Genomic DNA, 24,288 nt, shown 5'->3' on the forward strand with positions numbered 1-24,288 from the left:
CTGCCGAGCCGGGGTGGGCCGGGCCGTGCCGGGGTGGGCCGTGCCTCCCCCGCCGGGCCGCGCCGAGCGGGGAACTCCCGCCGCCGGCGGCAGAGCGCATGTGCGGGGGCTCCCCGCTCCGCGCCGCTCCTCGCACCCTCCCGCCCGCCCTTCGTCTCCGCCGCCCTCCCTCCCTCCCTCCCTCCCAACCTCTCCCTCTCTCTCTCTCTGTCGCTGCCCCCCTCCCTCCCTTCCTCCCTCCCTCCCTGCCCGCCCGCCTGCCGCCGCCTCCCGCCCTCTCCCCGCCGGCTGGGTGCTGAAGTTGGGCGGATGGCAGCGGAGCAGCTGCGCTAGGGGACGAGCCGCACCAGCCCTTCCCGGGATCGCTCAGCGCCAACTGCACGCAGCCGGGCGGGGGTGGGTAAGGCGCTCCGCGCTTATTTCAGCCTGAACCGTGATAAACGGCACCAAAATGTCTGCTTTATAGTGATGCAAAGGGTGTGTGTGGGGGGAAAGCCACACCGACCAAAGGGAGGGATGTGCGGGGGGAAGAGGAAAAGGAGGGAGGGAGACCATAGGGAGGATGGATGGATGGATGGATGGATGGATGGATGGATGGATGGATGGATGGATGGATGGATGGATGGATGGATGGCGGGCGGTAGAGTGCAACAGAAAATGTATTCTCGGGGTGACAGGGTGTGTATAAGCGTGCCTCTGTGTGTGCGTGTGTAACAACGGGCGGCTTCAGCGCCGAGGTTGCAAGGTGGAGTGTGTGTGTGTGTGTGTGTGTGTGTGTGTGTGTGTGTGTGTGTTGTGCCCGCGATGCACAAAGGGGTGGGGAGAGGTGTCGCCGGGCTCTACCCGCGCCCCCCATCTCCGCCGCCCCCCGGTTTGTGTTGGGGATGCCGCGGGGCATTCGCCGCGCCGGGCGATGCTGCCCAGCCCGGCAGGGGGAGGGATTGGGCCGCCCCCGGGGAAGCCGGGGACACGGGCTGGCGGTGTGACAGCCGCCAGATCGGAGGCGAGGCAGCGCTGCTCCTGTCTTTCCTCTTGACCTTCTCCTGCCTGTAACGTGGGGTCTGCTTCGCGCGAGGAGAGGTGGTGTAATTTTTATTAATATTATTGTTGTTGTTATTTCAATCCGAGGAGCCGGCGGAAGGTGAGGGTGAGCAAGCGAGTCGTTGCTCTAAGATCAGGAGTTGCTTTCCCATCCCTCCCTCTGCCCCCTTTCTCGCTGCCCCCCCTGGCCGGGCCGGACCGGGGCCGGGGAACCCCCGGGGGCAGCGGCCGCGGAGCCCCGGGCGGCACCCAGCCTCCCCCGCCCGCCGTGCCCTGCGGCACCGCCATCCTCTGCCCCGGCCTCCTTCCCGCCCCTCCCCGGGAAATGTCGGCGGGAGGCGGGCGGGGGCCGCGGGAGGAGCAGGTGGCCGGGCGCGGCCGGCGGCAGGGATGCTCCCGGTGCGCCGTGCCCGGCCCCGAGCGGAGCGGGGCTTCCCCGCGCTGCCGGGAACACCCGCCGCCGCCGCGGCGCTCGGTGCGGCGGGGATGCGGTGCCGCTGCTCGGACCCGCCGTGTGCTGTTCCTGCGGGGCTGCGCCTCTCCTCGGGATGGAACCGCCCGCAATTAAGAATGCCGAGGTTGCCTCGCTGGCTCGGCTGCCAGCCTAACGTTCATCTCTATCTCTTCTTGTTGATGTAGAAGGAAACCTTACTGGTGCTGCCAGGCTTAGAAATAGCAGGGGTGAGATTTATGGTTTTCGGTATTCAGTTTCTTCGTTTCTGTATCTGGATTTTCACCAACGTGTGTCATAGGTTTGCAGCCAGGATGCTTTTGCAAAATGGATGAAATCTGAAATACCCTTCTAGGTAAATATAAGTTACATATTGGCTGGCAATACTATTATGGGTAACAGGTGAAAAATAGCTTCCTACAAATGTAATGTTCATGCATTACAAATGTTGGGAGTTCTATAAAGGAAGTTGATTCTTTTTCACATCAGTTGATGCTAGTGTCATCATCCTTACATAAATCACTGGGAAATTTACCTGTGGCACAAGCCATTTAGGCAAAAAACCTATTTAACCATTATAGAAAAACAGTGTTGCACTCTGTTACATTGTTATCAAATACATATTTTTATTCTAGCTCATACCCAGAAAAAGCAAAGTCCTATTAAAAGATGGGTGAGCCCCACCCCAGTAACTTTATGGCCTAAAACGCAAATGCTATGATACACTCAAGTACTCGCCTCCCTGAAATAACGTGAGCATTAAAGCATTTAAATGCCTTTCTCCATCAAGGCCTTAAATCCTTTTAAGTAGCCAAAATAAGAACATAATTTAATTAAAAGAATACGATCAAATAAATTGCTAAAGTGAGTTGAACATCTAGTCCAATATCCTGGCTCTGACTACAGTCATTAGCAGATGCTGAAGGAGAAAAACGTAAGAAACAGGACTGGCATACAGGGATCTTTTCCTGGCGTATCCTTTCAAGTTTCAGCAACACACAGAACATGGATTTCTTAAACTGGAGGTTGCTCTCAGACCATCATATATAATAAAATTTGAGTTTCCCTACTCCCTTTTAAAAACTCTGTTTATGCTTTGGTCTCAACCCTGTTCTGTGGAAATGAGCACCAAAATTTAATTATGATTTGTGTGAAAAACTACTTCCTTTTGTTTGCTATGAACCTGCTGCCTGGTAATTTCACTCAGTGCTCCCTAGCTGACAGGGAGCACATATTGTGTCTACGTAAGGTGCCAGGAAGTGTTCTCTGAAACCAGAGCAGGTACAGCACTGGCAGGTCAGGTCCCTTCATTTTACCTATCACCAAGCTGAGAGGCCTGCCCAGGACTGTAAAGCTGTACTCAGCCCTTGGTCTTTTTCTTGAAATCTACAGATAAGAATAATTCTTCTTCTTCTTGTTATGCAACATGGACACTTATGTACAAAGAATTGCCCTGAACCCTTGAACTTGGTTTCAAGTAGGCTACTGAAAAGCTGTCTGTTGAAAAATACTCCCTGCACTATTGATTTGAATTGAAATCTGACTGACAGCTTGGTGAAAAATTCCCTATCCCAATGCAGTTTTCTACCTACCCCGAAAAGAAGATGAAATATTTTATTCTTAACTGCAATTCTTATTTTTTAACAAGTATATTAAATACAAAATGCAGGCTGTATGTCAAGGCGCATATATATATGTATATATGTATATATGTATATATGTGTATATATATATATATATATATATGAACTCTGTACATTTGAAGTAGCATCATTTTATAATTGTTCTGTGTAATGTTCATTATAAGGATGTGCATCAACATGCACAGTTTCAAAAGGAAAGTTTAAATGTGCCATGAAATGCAGCTGATTTGTAAGGAGCTATAACACAAATTCTTCTTCAGAAGAGTGCTCCTGAATTCAGTCCTGCTTGAGGAGGTATTGATCAGATTAACATTGCAGAATACTTCCCTGATCTCAGTGGTAGCTCCTCTTTGATTTTGTCATAAGAATAGTAAAGGAATAGGAGACCAGGGAACTACAAAAGCACAACCCAGACCCAAAGACACAGAAGTTCTCACAGTTTTAATTTGGCAGCAGACACAACTTGGAGCAACACATTCACAGCAGAATGTGATACAGTAGAGAAGGGTAAAAACCCATGAGCTGTGAAATTCTTCAAAAAAATAAAATGCTGGAAACCTCAAATGTGTTAATCCCCATCTCCCAAAAGACTAAAAGGAGGAGAGGCTGAGTGGTATTGTTATGGGGACAGGATAGGAGGAATGTCAGCTTCCAGTCTCAGACATGATTTTCTACTTACAAGTGGTGTATATGTAGCAAAACACATATATACGTAGATGTATATAAATGGTATATACACTTTTGTTCACTAAAAATACATTACCCTAAATAAATGTTACAATCCTAGTACTTTTAAATAGCACTCTCTTACTTGTATGCTTCACATGCATGCCTTTAACTATGAACGTAGGGAGATTTTTAGGAATACACGAGAAGTGTACTAAGTGAGACACTATTAGCTCTTACAGAGATGTTCATCACTGTTCCATTAGCTCCCTCCTGGTCATGGCTTCATGATGCCAGGGATTTATTTTGCACTCATACCAAGATTTCAGCTTTTACAGTGAAAAATATATCCCTACCATACTAGTAGTGCTTATTCTATGAATACAGGATGAGTTTTCTAAGAACATAAAATTCATGTGCTAATTGGCTTGAGCTAAAATTCATTAAAAATAAATCCTTCACAAAACTTAGCATTTCTGTTGACATACCCTTTTCCTCTAAGTAGTTTTTATAATGAAATAATGCAATCAAACTTTCCATACCATTAATTAATTAAAAGCTTGTGCATAGGGTATAAAAACAAGTGAATAGATTAAGTTGTAATTAAGTTTATCTATTCGTGGTTATAGCTAATGGCTATGGCTATATAGGCTGTAAGTAGAGTTGTGTGAATAGCTTTGCTGCTGACTCTTCCAAAGAAGCCCAGCACTTCAGCTTGGCACTTCTGCAGGTCTTGGCTGCAGAGGGTCTGAGGAAGTGAGCTGCATGTGTGTCTCACTCTGATTCTCTGGAAAGTTAACCATTTCAGAGAGCTCTTTTCTACAGAGATTTTGTGTCTCCACTTGAAGTCGGGTATTTGCTCTCAAAAGGTTTTCCTTGGCATGGCTGCTGTCTCTAGCACACACAGAGGAAGCAGCCAAGTGGTGTGATGGTGGCAGGGACCTTGGGGAATGCTTGAAGCACACAAACAGATGAACTGGGGGTCTGCTCTGCTCCTCCTGCCCAGCCACCATGTAACCTGTGCCTTGACCAAACCGACGTAAGGGCTCAATTCCCTAGTGTGCTTTCTCTAATTTGCACTGCTCCAGGGATGCAAAATAGATGTAAACTCAATTTAAATGACTTGTGGGCTTTGAAAAACTTTTGTTGTTCTGGTATATTAAAGAATCTGGATTTAAATAGGAGTATTTTAATCAATTTAAGGTTGATTCTATCATAGCATCATAAAAATTTTGAATCATAGCTTTGTCTTTAAATTCTTTGCTTCTAAAATATAAATGAAATGCATCTTAACTTCCATACAATAGAAATATTCATACATTATTTACTTTGTAAGCCAATAGCAGCAAGTTCTTAGAAATCAGTAAATATCTAAATAGAATGTATGTGGGAAATTACGGGTAGGGAGATAGAGCAGAAATAAAATCTTAAATCCAGCAGCCAAGCATTGAAAACATGCACACACCTTAAATACTACGTCTGTGCTGCATAATCTTTCTCCAAACAAAACCAATATATATCTCACCTACGTTCTTCAGTGAGAAAGGGGTAAATTAGACAGTGAGGCATTAACACTTCTATGTAGCCTCTGCTACCAGAGCAGCTTCATTTGGCTGCTCTCTCCAGTGATGCCAGCTCTGTGCTTGCTGGAATAGGAGAGATCACAAGCTGAACCACTGTATATAGCCAGCCCATCTCTGTGCATACAGACTAGCAGAGAGACTGTCACAGTAGCACTGCCTTTAAAGGACTCAGCCACTCTGTCTCAGATCCCTGATTAATTGATTATGTCACCTTTCTAAGCAAGACTCGAGGTCTTTTTTTTTTTTAGGGAGGCTGAATATGGTTTGGGCAGTTTTGCTGTATTATGTTTTTGCTGTATTTTGTTTTGCTGTGCTATGGTATGCTGTAACAATGTCTTCATTTATCAGCAGCTCATGTAAGTTAAAGTAAAATAATCCTGTGAGAGAAAGCAATTAAAGCCCAGGAAGCAGGGATGGAGGGTGTCATGGTATCCTTAGCATAGCACTTTTATACCTGCTTCCAAGGCCAAGTTGGACATGGCTTTGAGCAGCCTGGTGGGGGGGGTTGGAACTAGGTGATATTTAATGTCTGTTCCAACCCAAACTGCTCAGTGATTCTGTGGTTCTCTGATTCTGTAGTTCAGACAGCTTTCAAGAGAGAGACTTCAGAACAGTGAGCACCCTTAGAGGCATTGTGTCCTAGGCACATGGCAGCTGTGGCAAGGAGCTGCAGGAAGCCCTGACATTTCTCACAGCACCACTGCCTGATTAGTATCAGTATATATGCTGCTCTCATAAAAACTTAAATTAGAGGGAAGTCATAGAATATCTGGTCTGCAAGGGCCCCTGCATATATTTTAGTTGCAGTTCCCCTTGCCATGGACGAGGACAATTTCCACTAGACTGAGTTGCTCAAAGACCCATCCAACCTGACTTTGAACACTTCCAAGGATGGGGCATCCCTAGCTTCTCAGGGCAACCTGTTCCAGTGCCTCACTGGCCTCATAGTGAAGTAATGTATAGTAAATTTTTGATACCATTGTTAATGTTTATGGTTTGCTTAATGGGAACAACCTTCTGAAGTAAGGAATTTCTTATCCATTTTGCTTTATTTTGACAGTACTGCAGGCAGCACATGCTCTCTGATATTCACATTGCACCAGACCTTTGGGTAGTGTAGATTCTGCTCTCAATGATTTGCATCATATGAAAATTGAGAACAGTGAATAATAACTTCCTGTACAAGAGCTTCACAAGTAGCCTTGATTTAATGAATGTAGGTGGGAAGTGTCATTCTAATTAGTCAGTGTCCAAAAGGTACTTTTATTTTCAAGTCTTATTATCTTCAGAAATTACAAAGTCCTAAAATATTAATCAGATGCTTCATAGCTTTCAAGGTGGGTTTGGGAAGAGTGAGATGTAAAAGTTTTTTTTTTTTATCATTCATGTAGAATGGTTTAAAAATATATCTACTGTGTTGTAATGCAGTTGTCTTATAATGGTCTGATCATCTAATGGATACAGTTTGATATATCTGATAACCTGGTAACTGGAATCTCGTGTGTAGAATTTTTTCACTATTTTATATATTACATTTGTCCAAGTACTTTTATAAACACTTACTGACCCTCACAATTTAAAAAAACCCAGATGATAATAAACAGAATCTCAGCTGTATGGTAAGCATTGTGCTGACCAGAATAGACAAGGCTGCTTTCAAATTTTTGGTTATTTGATATGTAAAATTAAGTCACAGAGCAACCACAAAAGAAATAAGTACTCATGTGGTGAGAATCTTGAAAGGATAGAGGGAATACCTATAACCAATGAGTGGTACTTCATAAACTATGAAGTTATGAAGGCAGCAGCTTTGAGCTGGGACTGGGCATTGGTCAGTGATTCAGAACACAGAAATCTGACTGTTTATTGGATTTGTCCTCAGCTCTCTCTGCAGAAGGACCATCCCATATCTAGCATCTGTCTCAAATCCTATGCCTACACTGCTGATTGCAGACTAGGATAGAGATAGCTGACAAAGTTCAGACACTTGAAAAATCTAGTAAAAGCAGAACTAACAAGAAAGTTACCTTATTTTACCTCTATTATCTATCATCTTGCATCCTGAAGTACAAACTACTCAGAAGCTGAGAAATGCACTCCTAATTTGTTTCTATTTTTAACCTAAATAGCTCCTGAAGACATTTACCACCAAATACGTTCCATAGTCCTTCAACCATTGTCTTAGCTCTTCTTAACCTGCTTCAATTGATCAGTAACCATCCAAGGAAATCACAGCTGTTGTTTCAATAGCAGTCAGTACTAAAATACAGCAGTAACATGGTGTTCGTGTGGCTGTCTAAGATTCTGGCTTTAGGTACCAGCCAAGGTAGCACAACTCCTGTGGGTGCAGGATTGCACTGAGCACTTCTTTTAGTTGCCAAGACTCTCAGTTTTTAATAAGAGTCCCAGATTTTTTTCTCTGCAAACTAACAGAAGCCTGAGCTTTTGCACCAGAACTTGATTGCCTATGTACTGAGTTCTTAGGATGGTCCCAGACCTGACTGGAAAGTTACCACATTCCAGGGATCATTCCCAATAAAATGCTAATATGAGACTGTCCTGTTATGCAGAGCAGGTGACTCTAATTGTACAAATGAAACTGAATTGGCCATTTAGCCTCAGAGCCAGAGAACAAACCCAGGAACTGTTTCTTTACAGTACAGGCCCATCACATCTCTCTGCCTCTGGCCTGAATTCTTCCTTGTCAGGAATATGGTATTGACCAAAGGAAACAGTGTTTGCTGAGATTTTTTAGCTTGTGTTGTTCCCTTGATATTCACCTACCACAAACAAGAACACTGCAGATTTTTATAGTTCCTTCTATTTTGTTCACAACAGAGGGGTACGTTGTCAGGTTGTACAAATGAACATATGCTTGAAGGATCCAGTTAGTAACACACCTGCTTAATAGTTATTCCCCCTGTTTAATTTCAGATTGAAATTTATCAGCTTTTAATACATTGAATGTTTATCATGTTGACTTTTACCATGTTTATTCTAGAATCATAATGTTGTATTCCCTTACAGAAGTCAACATATTTATATTGAAAATACCATAAATTTGGAAATCTGATATATAAAATATTAATATCACCATCTCATACCCATCTCAAATATATATGGTTTTAAAAGTTGTATTTAGCATAACTCATATTGAATGGCTTTAACTATACTGAGTTCACTTAAGTCCTTCGTGTGTTTATTACTATTAATATTCTATCACACCCGTGGGACAGGAGGTCATGATTTATGTTCAATATTAATTTTTTTCATACATAACAGGAGAGAGAATTGTTTGAACATATTTTTAAAGAAAGTCTAAAGTTTAGGAAAGGTGAGTTGCTCTTATCTGTACGTGCATGAGGTAATAGGAAAGTTATATATCTTGTATGACCTTACTTCTGCTGAGCATTTTTCTTGGTCAGGCATATGATGTCTGGTTTAAAATACAGTGTCCTGGTTTCATACAATGTGATATTTCAGGAACTTTTAAGAAAATAGAGAATCCAGAAAGATGAAAATAGTAAAAGAGGAGGTGACTACTCATCATATTATTATTATTCTGAGAATCTAGCAATTTAGCAAGCACTAAGAATAAATAAAGAATACATTATGAAAAGACTATTTCTGTCCTTCCAGATTTTGGCAATTTAGACCTAATAAGTGCTTTTTAATCATTCCATCATGCTCCTTTCTACAAGCTCACCTTTCAAACAACCACTAAATTACCTTTTCATGCTAAGACAGCATTATTGCTTTTCACGGAACAGAAATGCAGCTACATATCAATTAAGCAATTAGAAGATCACACAGTAAAATAGTGGCAGATGCAGAAATTAAAAATACAGGGCAAAATTCTTGTTGATTTCAAGGGGTAAAATCTAACATTAAGAATCTTGTCTCCTACTCCAGCTTCCTTATTACCAAAGTAATGCTCATATATAGAAATCAGAGAGAGCTTAAGATCCAGAAAATCTTCATATGCAGACAATTTCCAGGACAAAATTGGGAATTTGCAGCTGAATGAGAAGTTAGTCTTTCTGATCAAGTATTCTTACTCATTTGAAGATGACCAGGGTAAAACCTCTCCAGTTTTCTCCTTTGAATATGTAATCTGAATATCAACATGAAAAATATTAATTAGGGCCATGTTAGAAAAAAAATTGCTCAGTAAGCAAAACACTACAAAAACAGGAAGACTTTGGATGGTTGAGCAATGTAAACCTGCATTTAAAAAATGAAAAAGAGAGAATGGAAGCATATGGCAAGTAGCATGAGATACCTTCTGCATATACATATCCCATAACTTTCAGCTCATCAGTTCTTTAAAAAGATATGGGATTTTGGGGATCCACTAAACTGCTACCTCTAGATCTGTCATCCTCATAAAATGACTTAACTCCAGTATAGTCAACTCAGTTCTGTTGATAACAGAATAAAACCTGTCCTAGCTTTTCCAAATTATGCATTTAAAAAAAAAAATCTATGCACATTTCTTTTAGCTTGATTGTTTTCATGACATAAGTTCCTGTAATATCGCAGCTATAGTGCAATAAAATATTTTTACAGGTAACAAAAGGAAGTAGACTAATTAGTCAATGGATACCTAATTCTAATAATGAAGGCAGCATAAGATTTCTAAGCCCAAATTACTCTGAAAGTTAGCAACACTTCAATCTTGGATGCAATCAGAACTAGGGGAGATGATTTACTCAGTCCATGTCAGTCATATACTTTATATACGCTTATATATATTCATTTGTAACTTAGCCTCAGAAACTTTTAATTAATTGCCTTCTGGTTGTCACTGTGAGAGGACAAACCCATAAGCTGTGGCATGAGCTCCCACCAATTAGCTTCTCCAAGTGAAGCAGGCTGATGGCTCAAGTAAATGCAATTTAGTTTATTTTTTAAAGAAAAGAAGTAAGTTACTGTATGTCCCTTGAAAGATGGGGGAGAGGTCTCCTTGAATTCAAGAAAATATGGTCTGAAAGAGCTTTAATGTATGAAGACTAAATTTATCAGAAAGCACAATTTATTGCAGGTCTAGCTGCAGATGGGGTACAGTTCTTAGGGGTTTTAAGACTCCAAATAATTGAATTGCTATTAATGTTCAAGACATTTTTCCATTAAATTGAGTGGACTTCTATGGCAGAAACTATTCTTACAAGTAATGCTAATCATCATTCACATTTTAAACATAGGATTGTAAGGCTCTGTGTAGGCTCTGTTAAGTAGAAATTGTTCTGGTGGGCAGTGAGATCATCCCAGAGAATGCCAGAGACACCTTGATTTTGACTGCTTAATATTTGGTGAGGTACTATGTAGAATAACCTAAAGAGAGTATTTTATGTTTTAAAACTAAGTTGGGTACTATTCATACAGCAGACTGGCTGTTTTTGTTGGTTTGTTTCTACACTAAACCTTGGGCTGTTTAGGTGAGGTACTGTTTAAAATTGTGCTACAGTCCTGTCCTCTGAGGCAGAGAGTGTGTCCAGCAGGGTGCCAAGGAAATCAGCTGCTACTGAACCAGGCAGGCAGTGTGTGCTCAGCAGAACTCTGGGTTAGGCTCTGTTCAGTAGCATGGCTGATTCCAGCAGGTGCCACAGTAGCAACTTTAGGAACACTGGAAAATAGAAAAGTATGCTGAGGGAAAAACCCTAGCTAATTTAATCCCAAACTCTGTTTCCATCAACCAGTTCTTACTTTTTCTTTCCTTCTCTTGATCAAGTTGATATTAGGAGCAGGAAATGTTTTTTGTTTTGTTTTGTTGGTTTGGGTTTGTGGCAGTTTTTGGGGGAGAGGGGAGAAGGTTGTTTGGGTTTTCTTATTTCATTTGGTTTGGTGGGTGTTTTTTTGTTTGGTTGGTTGGGTTTTTTTTTACATTTATTCTTACCCAGAGGCTGTTCCAGATCTCCCGTTGAAGACCTTTTTCTCATTTCCAGCCACATTCACTCAAAGACTGCTTATTCTTCATTTGCTCTTGTGCAATGATCCATATTAAATTTTTCTTCCTCCCTTCCATTTGTTCACCTGACACATTCATATCCCTCCCCTTTAAACATTTGTCCCAGAAACTCTCTTTAGGTCAAACAGACATGAAAAAATGAAGAGAACACTCAGAATGCAGAATCCGTATCTTGTGAAACAAGGGGGCTCAAATGTCCTGGCCACAGCTCTCCTCCCAGTCACAAAACCCCTCCTCCAGCCTTTTCCCTTCATAACTCATCTGTGGAGCTCCTTGGAACAGGAAGACAATAAAGCCTGTGTGACTGCTCCATGAGCATTCTCTCCTGATTATGTAAGGGGGATCCCTTGATAAGGAATATTCGAGGTGCAGCTCACACCTGAAGCAATCTTAGAAGTGTGCTGCTTGAATTTGAGTGCTGTGTGACCCAGTAGGATCCTCACTGAGAATAGTGGCAGCAAAAGACATAAGGTCATGTGTGTAAGAGAAGATTCGCCTACATACCTGAACTTTGGGGCAACCTAAAGGGTCTTTTTTTTTTTTTCCGGTCCACTGTCAAAATACATTTCCATGTTGATTTGGATACAAAATAGCTTCAATATTAGTATAATTTCTCTTCTCAGACAAAATAACTCTTTCAGGAAACTCTTCTGTATGTTACTTAAAAGTGCTTCTCAATCTTGGTATCCTGTGGAACTAGATAGAGATGTAACATTTTAGTACAGACGTGTCTAGAAGAGAAGGGTTCCAGCAATAGCAACTGTGTTGCAAATGCACTGGTTCACCTACATGAGATTGCACAGGACAAACAAAAGTGTCATCATTTTGATTTGTTGTGCATGACTCACCTTCTAAAGAAAAGTTAGATCACAAGAGAAAATTAAACATTTGTCAAGGAAATGAAGAATCCGGGCCACTAAGATGAATTGGTGATTGTTGATGATGGTTCTCAGACTTCAGTTCTCTTATGTTGACCCACTTGCAGACTTGAATGGAAACTGATCATTCTTCTTTATAAGGGTTTCAGAGTCATACCTAAAAAGTTGGTTTTTGAGCCAAGGAGAGATTTGAAATGACAATAACCACACTATGTCCTTTATTCCACTTGTTGACATCCTACCTGTTACTATGCACTGAGAAAAATAACACTATCTCAGGACAGGCACTTAACTAGAAAAAAAAAAATAAAATTGGCTGCACCCAAGCCTTTGGTGGCTGAATAAGGATCAAACATTTAATGTGATCAGCAGGCAGCTCTGCCTCCCACACTCTCCTGCAATTATAATGTTCAGTTTAGTTTTTCTATTTAAAAATAATTTTATTGTTAGAACAAAAATAAAACCATTCAGAAAACGTCTAAATTTGGCTTTCAGCTCAGATTTTGAATGCCTGGTCACTGCTTCTGAGTGATGTGTAATGGAAATGGAAAGGTCAGTGCTGTTAGCACATGGAAAACATCTTCATCCACATCTCCTTCCTAAGATGTTGCATGGATGAAATACCAGCAGGCAGTTAGTGTCACACATATTATCTATGTGTGTTCCCTGATCAGAAGGAGCAGCTACTCTGAGATTGTAGGTATGCACATACTGTTTATTAAAGGCAGTATGGAGCTCAGAGACTCCCAACAAGCATGTTGGGACACTGAGATGGCCTGGCTGCCCAAAATTAGCCCTTTTCTTATCAGCATCCAGTGGATGGTCCTCCATCAGGCACTGCACATCCCACCCACGTGCCTGGGCCTCCCTGGTCCTGCTGCTGTTGTGATGTTCCACACAGACACAAGTAATCTTGTCATCTTCTTCCCCAGAGAGCAAAGGGTTCCTCAGCACATGCTTATTCTTGCTAGGACTCTAATCTGAAACTCCCCAGAAAGAAAATTTCAGGTGTGTATTTAAACAGAATACTGTTGGCAAGGATATGTAACCTGTCATAGCAGGTATGTCATACCATCATCCAGAAGTCATGGGTCATACCACAATTAAGGCAGTAAGGCTGTAACTTAAAGTGAAGCCAGAGAAAGAAACTTCCAGGAGTTTTGAGACATTTAGATTGTCCTTGAGAAACATTTAAAAATTAAAGTATCACTTGCCTCCAGGTCTGCCCCAGTGAAAAAACATGTTAGTCCAAATCAGTAATTGTAGGGCAAAATTCCTTCCTACATTTCCCCCCAATGAAACAATAAACATGAGCACAGGCATTCACTCTAGCAGAAAAATCTGCAAAATCTTACTTTGTGATCATGCAGGTGGTTCAATTTAATTCTTACTAACTCTTTCCACAAAGCTAAAAAAAATTCCCTGAAGGAAGAAGTGCTTGAGTCAGCTCCACAGAGAACAGAAGTTTATCCTATTCACTAACTGGGATGAATCTTCTATTGAGATGCTAAGTGTTGTTTCATTGCTTTCCATACAGCCTTTCCATAAGATCTAAAGAACTTTTTATGCCACATTTATATTCATTGTGAGATTTTTGCCCCGGGCTCTCCAGCTGTTTCCTTGCTTACATCCTGAGGCAAGAACTGCTGAACTTGGGGAGCAGGCAGACTGAATTATTGAGAGGGACAGAAAATTTTAGAGTGTGTAGACCTCAGAATTGGTTATCCAGATGGTGCAGGTGAAGGGACAAATCTCAGGAGTGGAAGTAATAACCAGCATGACTGAGAGAACACAGAGAAGTTGAAAAGGACCTTTAAAATCTGAAGGGGCAAGAAACAGGCATAATAGACAGTGAGACTGAAATCTCAGTAGATAGCAGTGAATGGTACTGAATGTAACATGGATCTGGATGCTAGTTAGTGAAGAAAAAAGGAAATTAGTAAAGAACAGGTGAATTAAAAGGCTACAGTGATAAAGTCTGGAAGTATGGAATAGCAGAGATGGACACTGAAAAATAAATGTATTAGAACCACTTCTTAAAATATCAGCTGATTTCTAATAGCTTTTGATAATTAGAAGATGTTTGCAGCATTTGAGGAATTCAGTCTTGTAAGAATTTTGTTCAGCCAGATTAAGAATCTGCCTTAAAAAAAGTGTTGAAAATTAAAACCTGCCTTAAAAAAGTTTTAAAAATTAAAACCATTCCTTTATATGCAATAAATAATGGCATATGGGCAACAACAAAAACAAAAACCCACACTAAACCTAGGTTGTTTTCTTTTCCTATCTGCAACTAGAATTTGCTCCTGAAAAACTCAAAAATGTGTGCTGTTCAACTAAGTTTCCTTGATCCAGAGACAACAGAGGAGATAGGAGCCAACAATTAGACCATGCTTCTATTCCTGCTCCTCCTTTTTGATCCTATACCATAGGATCAGAATAAGTAAAATGCCTCTGGCTAAGCAAGAGCAGATGATCTTGAAAAGAAAAGAGATCAGCTTTCCCAATGCTGTATGTTCATCTGGAGATCTGCATGTGAGGAGGAAAGAAGGCAGATAACTTTTGATGGCAACGAAAGGTCCCACTATTTGCTGCATGTGGCAAATCTGCTGGAGGCCTTTCTCACCTGCAGCACACCTTCTAGTACAAGAATATGGTCCTAATGAAGAAGGTAGTGTTGAGTCAACTGCAAGTCTCCAAAAGATTTTATTGCTGTTACAGATAACTTAAAATTTCATTGTATCCTGTACCCTTAGCATTTAAAAACTAATTTTGTTTAATTGTTTTTGTCTTTTTTAAAAATGAGGCAATTTTCTACTATCCCAAGTTTCCCTAAAATTGTTTTCAACAATTCTGTTTATGGAAGACGCATAAATATTAGAGTAGCATACTTATTGGCACCACTGGTGCCAAAAAAAAACCCCAAAAAACCACAAAAACCATTCTGGTAGAGAGAAAGAGGCCATTTCATAAATGCCATAAATATACATTCAGGGCTCAATCTAAGCACTCCATAATTCAGAGGATACAGGCATTTCTAATAGCCATCTTCTTGAGGAAAGCACTGGGCTTAGATGAGAATTAAAAAATGTGATTCAAATATTTCTCTTAAAATATTTCTCTTAATTTAAACATTTTCTGTAGCTCCTTCTTCCATGCAGCCTTCCAGGGTGAGGTATTTGTGCACGGGTGGAACTGGGCTAGCACAGAGATGGACAAGGAGGAATTTATCTTCTTTACTGGGATGAGAGTAGGTGCTGTGTGCACCTCCACCCCAAACTGCTATATATACTAGGCATCCAAACTGGGACTTAGTTGGCTTTCAGTCCTCTAAGAGGACTCTGAGTTTTTAAGAACATACAAGGTCCCATTCCCCTCCCACCCTTAGGTACCCAAATTTCCCCAGTTAAGTGCATTGAGTGCCTATTACTCCTGCTTGAAACTACATCCTGCTAACTAGGTCACAACCAGCTCTCAGCAGGACATGTTGTCTGCCAGAGATCTCAGAGGAGCTTGGTCCAGAAGGCACTCTGAGAATGTGCCTCTCATTTTCTAAAAGAGCTGAACTCATCACAAAACACTAGACATAAATGAACTGTCAGTCCAAAACAGCAGAAAAGGAGGCTGGTCAGGTCTGGGGTTATTTCATCCCTCCTGTCCTCACCAAAACTCTTGCCATTGTCTCAATTTTTCTTTCATAAAATAAAGGAGGAGGGACAGGTTCAGCCAGGATGTGATACACCTGGGTTCATCCAGTGTGAAGCTGAGGGAATTCAGACCTTCCCCTTCCCACCACAAAAATTCTGCTCTAATCACCAGTTTTGAAGATATTCAAAGGCAGAAACAGTCTCCATTGTTACCATTGACACTGTGCTGTTTTGCAAAGAAACCTACCCAAAACCCTATCAAAAAATTAAAGAGAAATTAGCCAGGGAGAAAGCAGTGCATCCACCATTACAATGTTCACTGGGGAGCGGGATCACCTTGATTTCTGCCTTTTTCTAAGTGCTAAAGAGTGTGGATGCCACATTATTTAATCTTTGCAATATTGAATAAAAGCAAGAAAGCACATTCACTATGTCATTTTACAAAGCATGTTCTAGTCCATAATGTGGTTTTTTTTTGAGGAATGACTCAGGGTCATATCTTACAAAAAATATGATCATATGCAATAGGACTAACTTATAGTAAATAACCGAATCAAAAGCTAAAAAAAGTGTTCAACTTACCAAATAAATAGAAAAATGTAATCAGGGCACACATTAAAACCAGCACAGGTGCCTACATGGGACAAAGACTAAACCTACAGTAAATGTTGCTTGGAACAGATTGCCTGCCAAGTTCTCTTCAAAGAACTAGACATCCTAAAAGGTTTTTATCCTTGCATAGAAGTTTGGCAGCTGTGTGATTATCCTACACCTGTTATCCCATAGTTTCTTTCCCTTTTCTGCTTACTAGCTATGCTATAATCAAGTCTCCTTAAACTTCACCTGGGTGAAAATACTCACCAAACCTGGATGCTGGGGGAACTGAAGGCAGCCTTTTTCTAAGCATTTCATCTAACACAGCTTTTGGTCAGGGCAAAGAAGAACTCTTCTGGGAGTTGTGTCAGACAATTTTGAAATTGTTTCTTTCTGTAAAAAAAGTACCTTTTTAATCTTTCAAGTGCCATGAGAACATCAGACAAAACTGTAAGGAAATCACTTCCTGGGGTCAAGACCCATGCTGATGCAAGTAGAGTGTGGCTGGATTGAGAAAACTCCATTTAGCATTTCTGAAATATCTGTCAGTCCCTGGTTCCAGAGACCCATGGAAGAGAAAAGAGAATGTTCCCCTAGTCCATGAAATTATCAGTATGACGGGTGTCATATGTGGGAGATAAAAGCTGTTGTTTAAAAATTATTGTAGGACTGAAACAAATAATGTACATCAGTTTTGGTAATTCCAGACAGGGCTCCCTTAATACAGGCAAGTACCTCCCACACAGCAACTTAGAGGAATGCTAACAGTAGATTTATACAAGTTAAAGTTGTTATCTTACCATTTACATTTCTTTTGTATCTGTCATTATTATCTTGTCCAAGTGCCTCAGAATCTTAAAGATCTTCTGCTCAAGTCCAAGCTCAACTTTTTGACTATCTAATCAAAAAGAAAATCTCCTTTCTCCTCACTGTCAGTCACTGATTCTTCCACCTGGTTTTAGAAAGCAAGGTTCATGGTGAGCAGAAAAGGTACTTAGACCTGCATCTCTTGCATCCCCTGTTAGCTTCTGAATCTGCTAACAGCTACATCCCATTTGATGCAACCTACACACAAGGGAGAAGTCTGGAGACACTCACTTCAAACGTGGAAAGATTTTTAAATCATGTATATGTTTCATGAAAAGGACAAAATTAAGTTTTGTGAGAATACCTGAAAACATGATCTAACAAACTCTAGTGTCCAAATCCTATTGAAAGAAGTAGCTTACCAAAAGATAATAATCAACAATTTAGTCAGGTTTCTTAAATTCTAGGATAGTCCTCAGCTACTGGATCATCTTTTCTCTCCAGTTTGTTGACTATCTCTGCTCAATGTGCTGTGGGCACAAGTGTTACTTCCTTTGTTAGCTATCTATTAAAGTTCTGAATGTCCAGCTGTTCCAGAAAGTTTGATGCTTCTGTTCTTTAGGGGAATCTGAACACTTGCTCTTAGAATGCCTCTGGCTTATCTACTGAGACACTGTCACATGTGAAGGGTTGCAAAAACTGAGAAAGTGTTCACATCTCCATAAACAGATTTTCTAGTTAGGTAATATAAATATTAACTCAATGCTGTTGGATACTTTTGTTCCTTGAAGTAATGTCCTGCTTATACACTGACGAATTTTAAGATATGAGACAGCAGTGAAGGTGAACACTGAAAGACAAATCAAATAAAGAACTGTGTGGTCTGTTAGGGGAATGCAACAGCAGAGAACACTGATAAAACCAAAGTGCAATAAGTGAGAGGGTTTTTTATGCTAAATTTAACTTTAATTATAAGGATTGCACCAGGAGCTCAGAGCTTACTTCTTCAGTTAAAAAGCATGCAAGCATCTTTGTGTGATTCTAAGAAGCAGACTGACCAGTTTTTTGAAGGTTCTCATGAAAGTGACACAAATGGACAGAAATGGGAATAAATAAATAAATGGGGAAGCAATATTTCTCTCCATTGCTACAATAACTTAGATGGAAAAGGCCACACCATTAAAAGAGAAAGCGTGATAAAAGCATATCACTAGACCACTAAGTTTGCCTTGCACTTTGTTGTAAAAGCTAGGGATCATCAGTCTGAGTGTTCTGAAAGCTCCTCCATTCATCAGGACTCAAAAAAGCAGTTCCTACATTTTGTTATGAGTCAAGCCAGCAAAATGTTTTTAATGGGCTTTCAGGCTTGATTTTGGAATTGTCATAGTGTCACTTATGGTAAAACTAGAAGAAATAATAGCATCTGTCTTGAATATAGACATCTCAGCCCCATTACACCGTAGCAATGCCATTAGAAGCAAACTGGTTTTCTTGTCTTCTCTGTCTATTAAATTATCTTCCAAAGTGATAGCATTCTTGCCAGGAAAATTTGCTAAGCATGTCTAAAGAATGATTAACTGTTTATATATCACTTCAATTTCTCCATCTATTGCAGTTTCTGGTTTCCTTTCATTTATGTCTTGAACATCACATCTAAAAAGTAATTTGTTGCCCCCATTTGATAAAAAAATACCCTCTGTATCTGAAGGAAACCAGTGTTCAGCTTGCATCAAGGTTAGTATAAGATACTTGGGAGATTATGGATTAGCAACTCCAAATTTAAAGAAATCCATCTTTTCAAGAAACTGTGGTATGTGAAGTATGTTGCTGGACTTGGGGTTGGGGTTTTGGTGTTAGGGTTTATTTTAAACATCATCCTTTAACCTTTCCCAAAGGAAGCATACTGAAGTAACCCATGTAAACTGCAAGTATGCCCACAGGGTAACTAATGTCAGCTGTCACTGAAGAAAATGTTCAAGTGTGCAATGGTGTAGACCATTTAGCATGGGATGGAAAACACTGAATTTCATTCATATCATTTTGGGAACCAGATAGGACGTGATGCTGAAAAACAAAGTATTGTTCTCCTGAACTGAGTATTGCTCTCTGCAGCTCACAATTCATAAACTCACTTGAACTAGTGGACTTGGATAGCTAAACTACCAGACAGGCATAGCTTCAGCAGGACTCCAGACTGAGATTGTTCCTGAAATCTGAGGTCAGTCTTTTGTAACCACATGGCTGCTGAACCTCACTGACTCAAATCAGTTTCCTGACATGGTAAAGCATAAACCATCTTTCTTTTTGCCAAGTGGCTGTGAGCTGCTCACCAGAGCCTCACAGTAGATCTCTCTGTGACTGAAGCATAAGCACTCACTGGATAACAAGGGAGGAGAGAGAACAGAGAAAGGGACCTGAAAAAGCTGACACAGCTGGCAGAACTGCTTTTGTAAAGAAAAACAAGGGGAGCACTGCAAACCCCTGCATCATGGCACATGTCATTCCCTTGAGCAAGAGCAGGGAGTAAACTGTCCTCTGCACTTCACTGCAGTAAGTTAGAGGTCTGAATCCTGTACCATTCCCTTATTCTTTGTAGGAGTAAAAATGCAAGCAAAAAATCCATTGTCATTTAAGAACTTTGTCCCTCATTGTCCTGACCATAAAAAGAGAAGAAAAGAGGAGAAAAAAACCCCAAAATTTTAATTGTATCCAATATGAAATATATTCAATTCTATCTGGGAAACATTGGGTCATTCAAGAAAACCTTGTGTTCTGTAATTCTTAGCTGGTGATTTGCTGTATAACTCTGCAAAATATCCTGCCAAAGCCTTATGCACTTGCTTTTATGTTTAGATGGACAGTTACAGGAAACTAAAACTCCCCTTCCTTCTAGGGTTATTTGGGAACCTGGTGTGTATCCCACGTGTTTGGAATCTGATGGAAGTTCTATGCAAATGCATAAAGCTGCTTTCTTACCAAAGTGTGTCTTTGCAATGCCTAAGATGGAGTTAAATCAGAAATACATCTGGGCAGCTTTATTGGGTCACTGGTTGAAATGATTATTCTTTGATCTACCCTACAGCTGCTCTTTAAATTATGCTTCTTCTCCAACTGCTCATGTAAAGCTTTTGCTCACTGTTCACTTTCTCATTTTAAAATGCCAGTTTATGTAGCTTTTCCAGTTTATAAGTAAAGGTATGGTAAATGGTGCCTAATATTTTCTAGATGTATTTATGATTCAGCAACACTAGAAAACAGCTATGCAAATAACAGATACCTGCCTTGTGAAAGAAATACCAGGGTAATTTCATAATCTTTGAACCAGAACTTTTTAGACACCAGTCATTTTGTATCACTCAGCTTTGCATCCCTGATCCATTCAGTTGCCCAGAGAAAAAATCTTTCACCCAGTTCAAGTGCTGAGGTGCAGTTAGGACAAAATATCTTGTCATAGCATGCAGTAAATGTGGTCATTCTGTTGCTTTATTCATGAAGAGGAGTGATTTTTGTTATCACATATAAGATTTCTTTTTGCACAGGTTTACCATAAACATGAGATATTATAATTATTATATCAGGTATTATATTATTATAATACTATATTTCTCCACATACTTCTTAGCTATTTGATGCTACCTGACTGTGTGAAGCTCTAGCTTTTCCTCTCCATTATGCCCAAAGTGTCCCATCCCTTCAGTTCAATCATCTACTTGTCAAAAAGTTATAAATACTGTCTTTTTTGTTCTTATTGTGAGATACTCAGAATAACCAATTTGCTTCTAGCTGCCATTATTTGCCTTTGTACATACTAATGCCATTCAAGTATAATTGTTTTATTAAGTGGAAAAGCTTTGGTAATCTAAAAACCTTTCATTAGTATTCATTCTAAGCTAAATACTAAGCTTGCTATGGGGAAACACTTTTCTCCTCTAAAATAACCAGGTATACCCAACTGAATCAGTAGCAATCAGTTGATTAGAGAAAAAATTAAAGGCATTTATTTACATCAGAAAAAGTGAGCAAATATGGTTTGGGTACAATAAGAATTCTCAATGTATTCACTAAGTATTGGTTTGGCTTTTTTTCTTAACCAAGAATTTATGAGTTCTATAGCTCGAGCTCTGCTTTCTCCTCTGAATTGTTCACCCATTTTTAGCTACACTGCAGCCATTTTCACTATTCATGTGGAAGCACTCAGGGTGTTTTCAGCACAACTGCTTGAAAACACAAGAAATTGGATTCCAGGGGGGAATGAAACTTTTGAATCTAGAAAATTAGTGGTTTATTGGCAAGTAGGAAATGGATATTATAATAAACATTTTGTGTTCTACTTTTCACTTGCTGGCTTCTCTAGGAATGTGTTGACACAGAGTCCTGAACAATTTCAGTCTAGAGCCAGAAAGATTTGGTGTGTCCCATGAGCATATTAATATTTTCAAAACTGTTTCTGCCCCAAATAGTGAAAAAAAGTCTTAAACATAAAAACTCTTCATACATGGGAAAATGTGTGTATTTGATTTGACTTATTAAAACAAGGTTTTGTTATTTCTTTATTTCAATTCACAATATAAATGGAATAATTTTGAACCAAATATTTCTTTAAATTAAAAACTGCTCTTTATTGATACAAAACAAAACTAACTAAACCATTACAGTGAGATATTTTGGGAACTTCCAAACTTGCTATAAAAGATTTTTTTAAGACAACATCTGTAAAAAACAATTCCTTCAGCAGTCAGTTTTGATTTTGACAATTGTAGTTTTTTCTCATAAATATTATTTGAAAAATTCCTGACCGTACCTCTGCTAGATTGATATGGGAGTTGGCTAGAAATTGGCACTGTGCAAGAGAAATATGATAGTTGTGTAACTCAAGGAAGAAAAGGAAGCTGGGGAGTGAGGGCATAAAAATTAAGGTGATGTTATCTCAGGCAAATTCTTTCCCAGAAAAATCTCATAGTGAACAGAAAGCATTACAGATTTAATTTGCTGTGACTGCAAGGGGAAGTAGCATGGTCAAACTGGGATTGCTTAATGCCCTGGCTATTTCCCTGCCCTGGAAAGTATCTGCACATCTCTGCAGCACATAGTATATCAATATGCACAGTGCCAGGAGTTAAAAGTTGAAATTTCACAGAAGACTGGCATCATCAATATATATTTTTGATGAAAAAAAGATTAAAATCTAGATTTTCCTTTACTCCATGGCATAGCCTTTGTGACAGTGATGCCCAACAAAAAGTTTATGTTCTGCTAATTGCAGGGCTACAGAAAACTCTGTACATGAACAGAGTTGCAGAGCTTCCTGCTCCTCTTGATATACCTTAATATAATAATTACCTTGCCAATTACAAAATAGCCCTGCTTATAAAGCATCCCCCCATTTTTAGGCTGAATTTTCAAGGGAGAAAACGGGGTTGTTCTTGGCTGCTGTTGCACCTCCTACCAGATTTATTACTGCTGCCTGAGCAGAGGTGGTGGTGAGGGGCCCTGCCACAGACAACAGTGGCACTTGCAGCAGGAGTTGTACCAGTGGAGGTGGAAAAAGTGCAATCATAAGAACAGTATCAAAAGAGTTGAGTACATGTAGGATGAGTTGGAATTCCTGCATTCCTAGGAAGAGGAAGTGAGATGCTGGAGAGATTTCAAACCTTTTTATTCCTCCACGTCAAATCCTCTTTTTTTTTTTTCTTTGTTCTTCTAGAGTACAGAAGGAGAATAGTGATTACAGTCTCCCTGTGCAATTCCATCTTTCTAGCCACAGACATTTGGGGGGCAGATATAATTAATCTTTTTCTTGTGCACTTGAGAATGCCTTGGGATATTCTCCAAGTCTCATCTTCAGCAGACACCTTTGTTCCTCAGGGGGAATTTATTCTCTGCCACAAATCACTCACTTTGAACATCCTAATCGATATGTTTCAAGAGAGTTTGAATAAATTATGCTGGGAATCTCTGGTGAATAATTCTTCATCTAAAAGAAAACAAACTCTCCTTGAGAAGGTGTGCATCATGTGTAATTCCAGAGGAGAACTGAAAAAAAAATGACCAGAGATACCTGGATAGCTGATTCACTACAGCAGCTACTCCTCAGTGCAAATTTTAGGCAACAATAAATCAAAGAGATAGAAGATATTCAGGGTTTTAGTGTAATGGCTGAGGTTGTTCTTTCAACCATAGCAGCAAAAGTAGTCTCATTTGCATAGGCCTTGCTGACTTTACAGCCCTGGATGTACCAAGAGTGTAACAGATCACTTTCTCAGCCTCAATAGGTAATGAAACAAAGTCTGCAGTCTTGAATTGCTGAATGAGAAGTAGGTGGAGACAGAGATGGAATCATTAGAAGTGCCAAAGTGGCTGGCATTCCTGATTAGTGCAAGAACACCCAGGCTCACCATACCTCTGCAAAGGAAGAACACCTGCAATAGACTCAACAGAGGAGTTGCATTTACCACAAAACAAGAAGATCAGAATTTGGCCTTTTGTCACTAAAATGTCAATTCATTAATACAAATAATAGTTTCATTACAGGCAATTAAAATAATGAGTAATGAGAACAGGCAAATTCTCATCGCTCCATAAAAATTATTCTTCTGGATTAATTTGAATTTGAAAAGACCACAAAGCTGATAGAAGTGACAATGGACTTTTTGCGCATGTTTTCTGGCTCTATAACATAAATTAACTTGCACAAAAATTAGGATTTCAATCCAATGGTAATCTGCCTTACTTAAATATTTGTGTTCATTTCAAATGATTAAAATAACTCTGCAAAGTTTCTGACCTTTAATTATAACAACGCCAGTCAAAGTATTTTAGGCATTACTTGCAGAATAGCACCTTTCCATTGCACCAAGATCTTCTCTACCTGCTGTTTCCTACAAGGCACTTCCAGTAATGGGACTTCAGTGATACATTGTGGGTTTAGTCAGTGAGGGAAAAGCAGTACACCAGAGAAGATAAATCTAGCAAATGCTCCCAGCATTTGGGAAATTGATGAATCATGGCAT

The 24,288-nt window shown here is 40.0% G+C and overlaps 1 protein-coding gene across 4 annotated transcripts in view; it reads left to right on the plus strand.

Annotated features, from left to right (window-relative positions):
* Nucleotides 1-258: 258 nt before the first annotated feature.
* RGS17 (regulator of G protein signaling 17) overlaps nucleotides 259-24,288 on the plus strand; it is a 67,939-nt gene continuing 43,909 nt past the window's right edge. For 2 of the 4 annotated variants that reach the window (XM_071435264.1, XM_071435292.1), the window contains exon 1: nucleotides 259-396. The gene's annotated coding sequence lies outside the window, so the exon portion shown is untranslated. Of the gene's footprint in view, nucleotides 401-924; nucleotides 1,081-24,288 lie in introns of those variants that run through there. The other 2 variants (XM_071435283.1, XM_071435274.1) reach the window with 2 other exon arrangements.

This window comes from Agelaius tricolor, unplaced genomic scaffold (assembly GCF_023055355.1).
Source record: "Agelaius tricolor isolate 1412-34295 unplaced genomic scaffold, bAgeTri1.0.p SCAF_1, whole genome shotgun sequence".
Lineage (NCBI taxonomy): Eukaryota > Metazoa > Chordata > Aves > Passeriformes > Icteridae > Agelaius > Agelaius tricolor.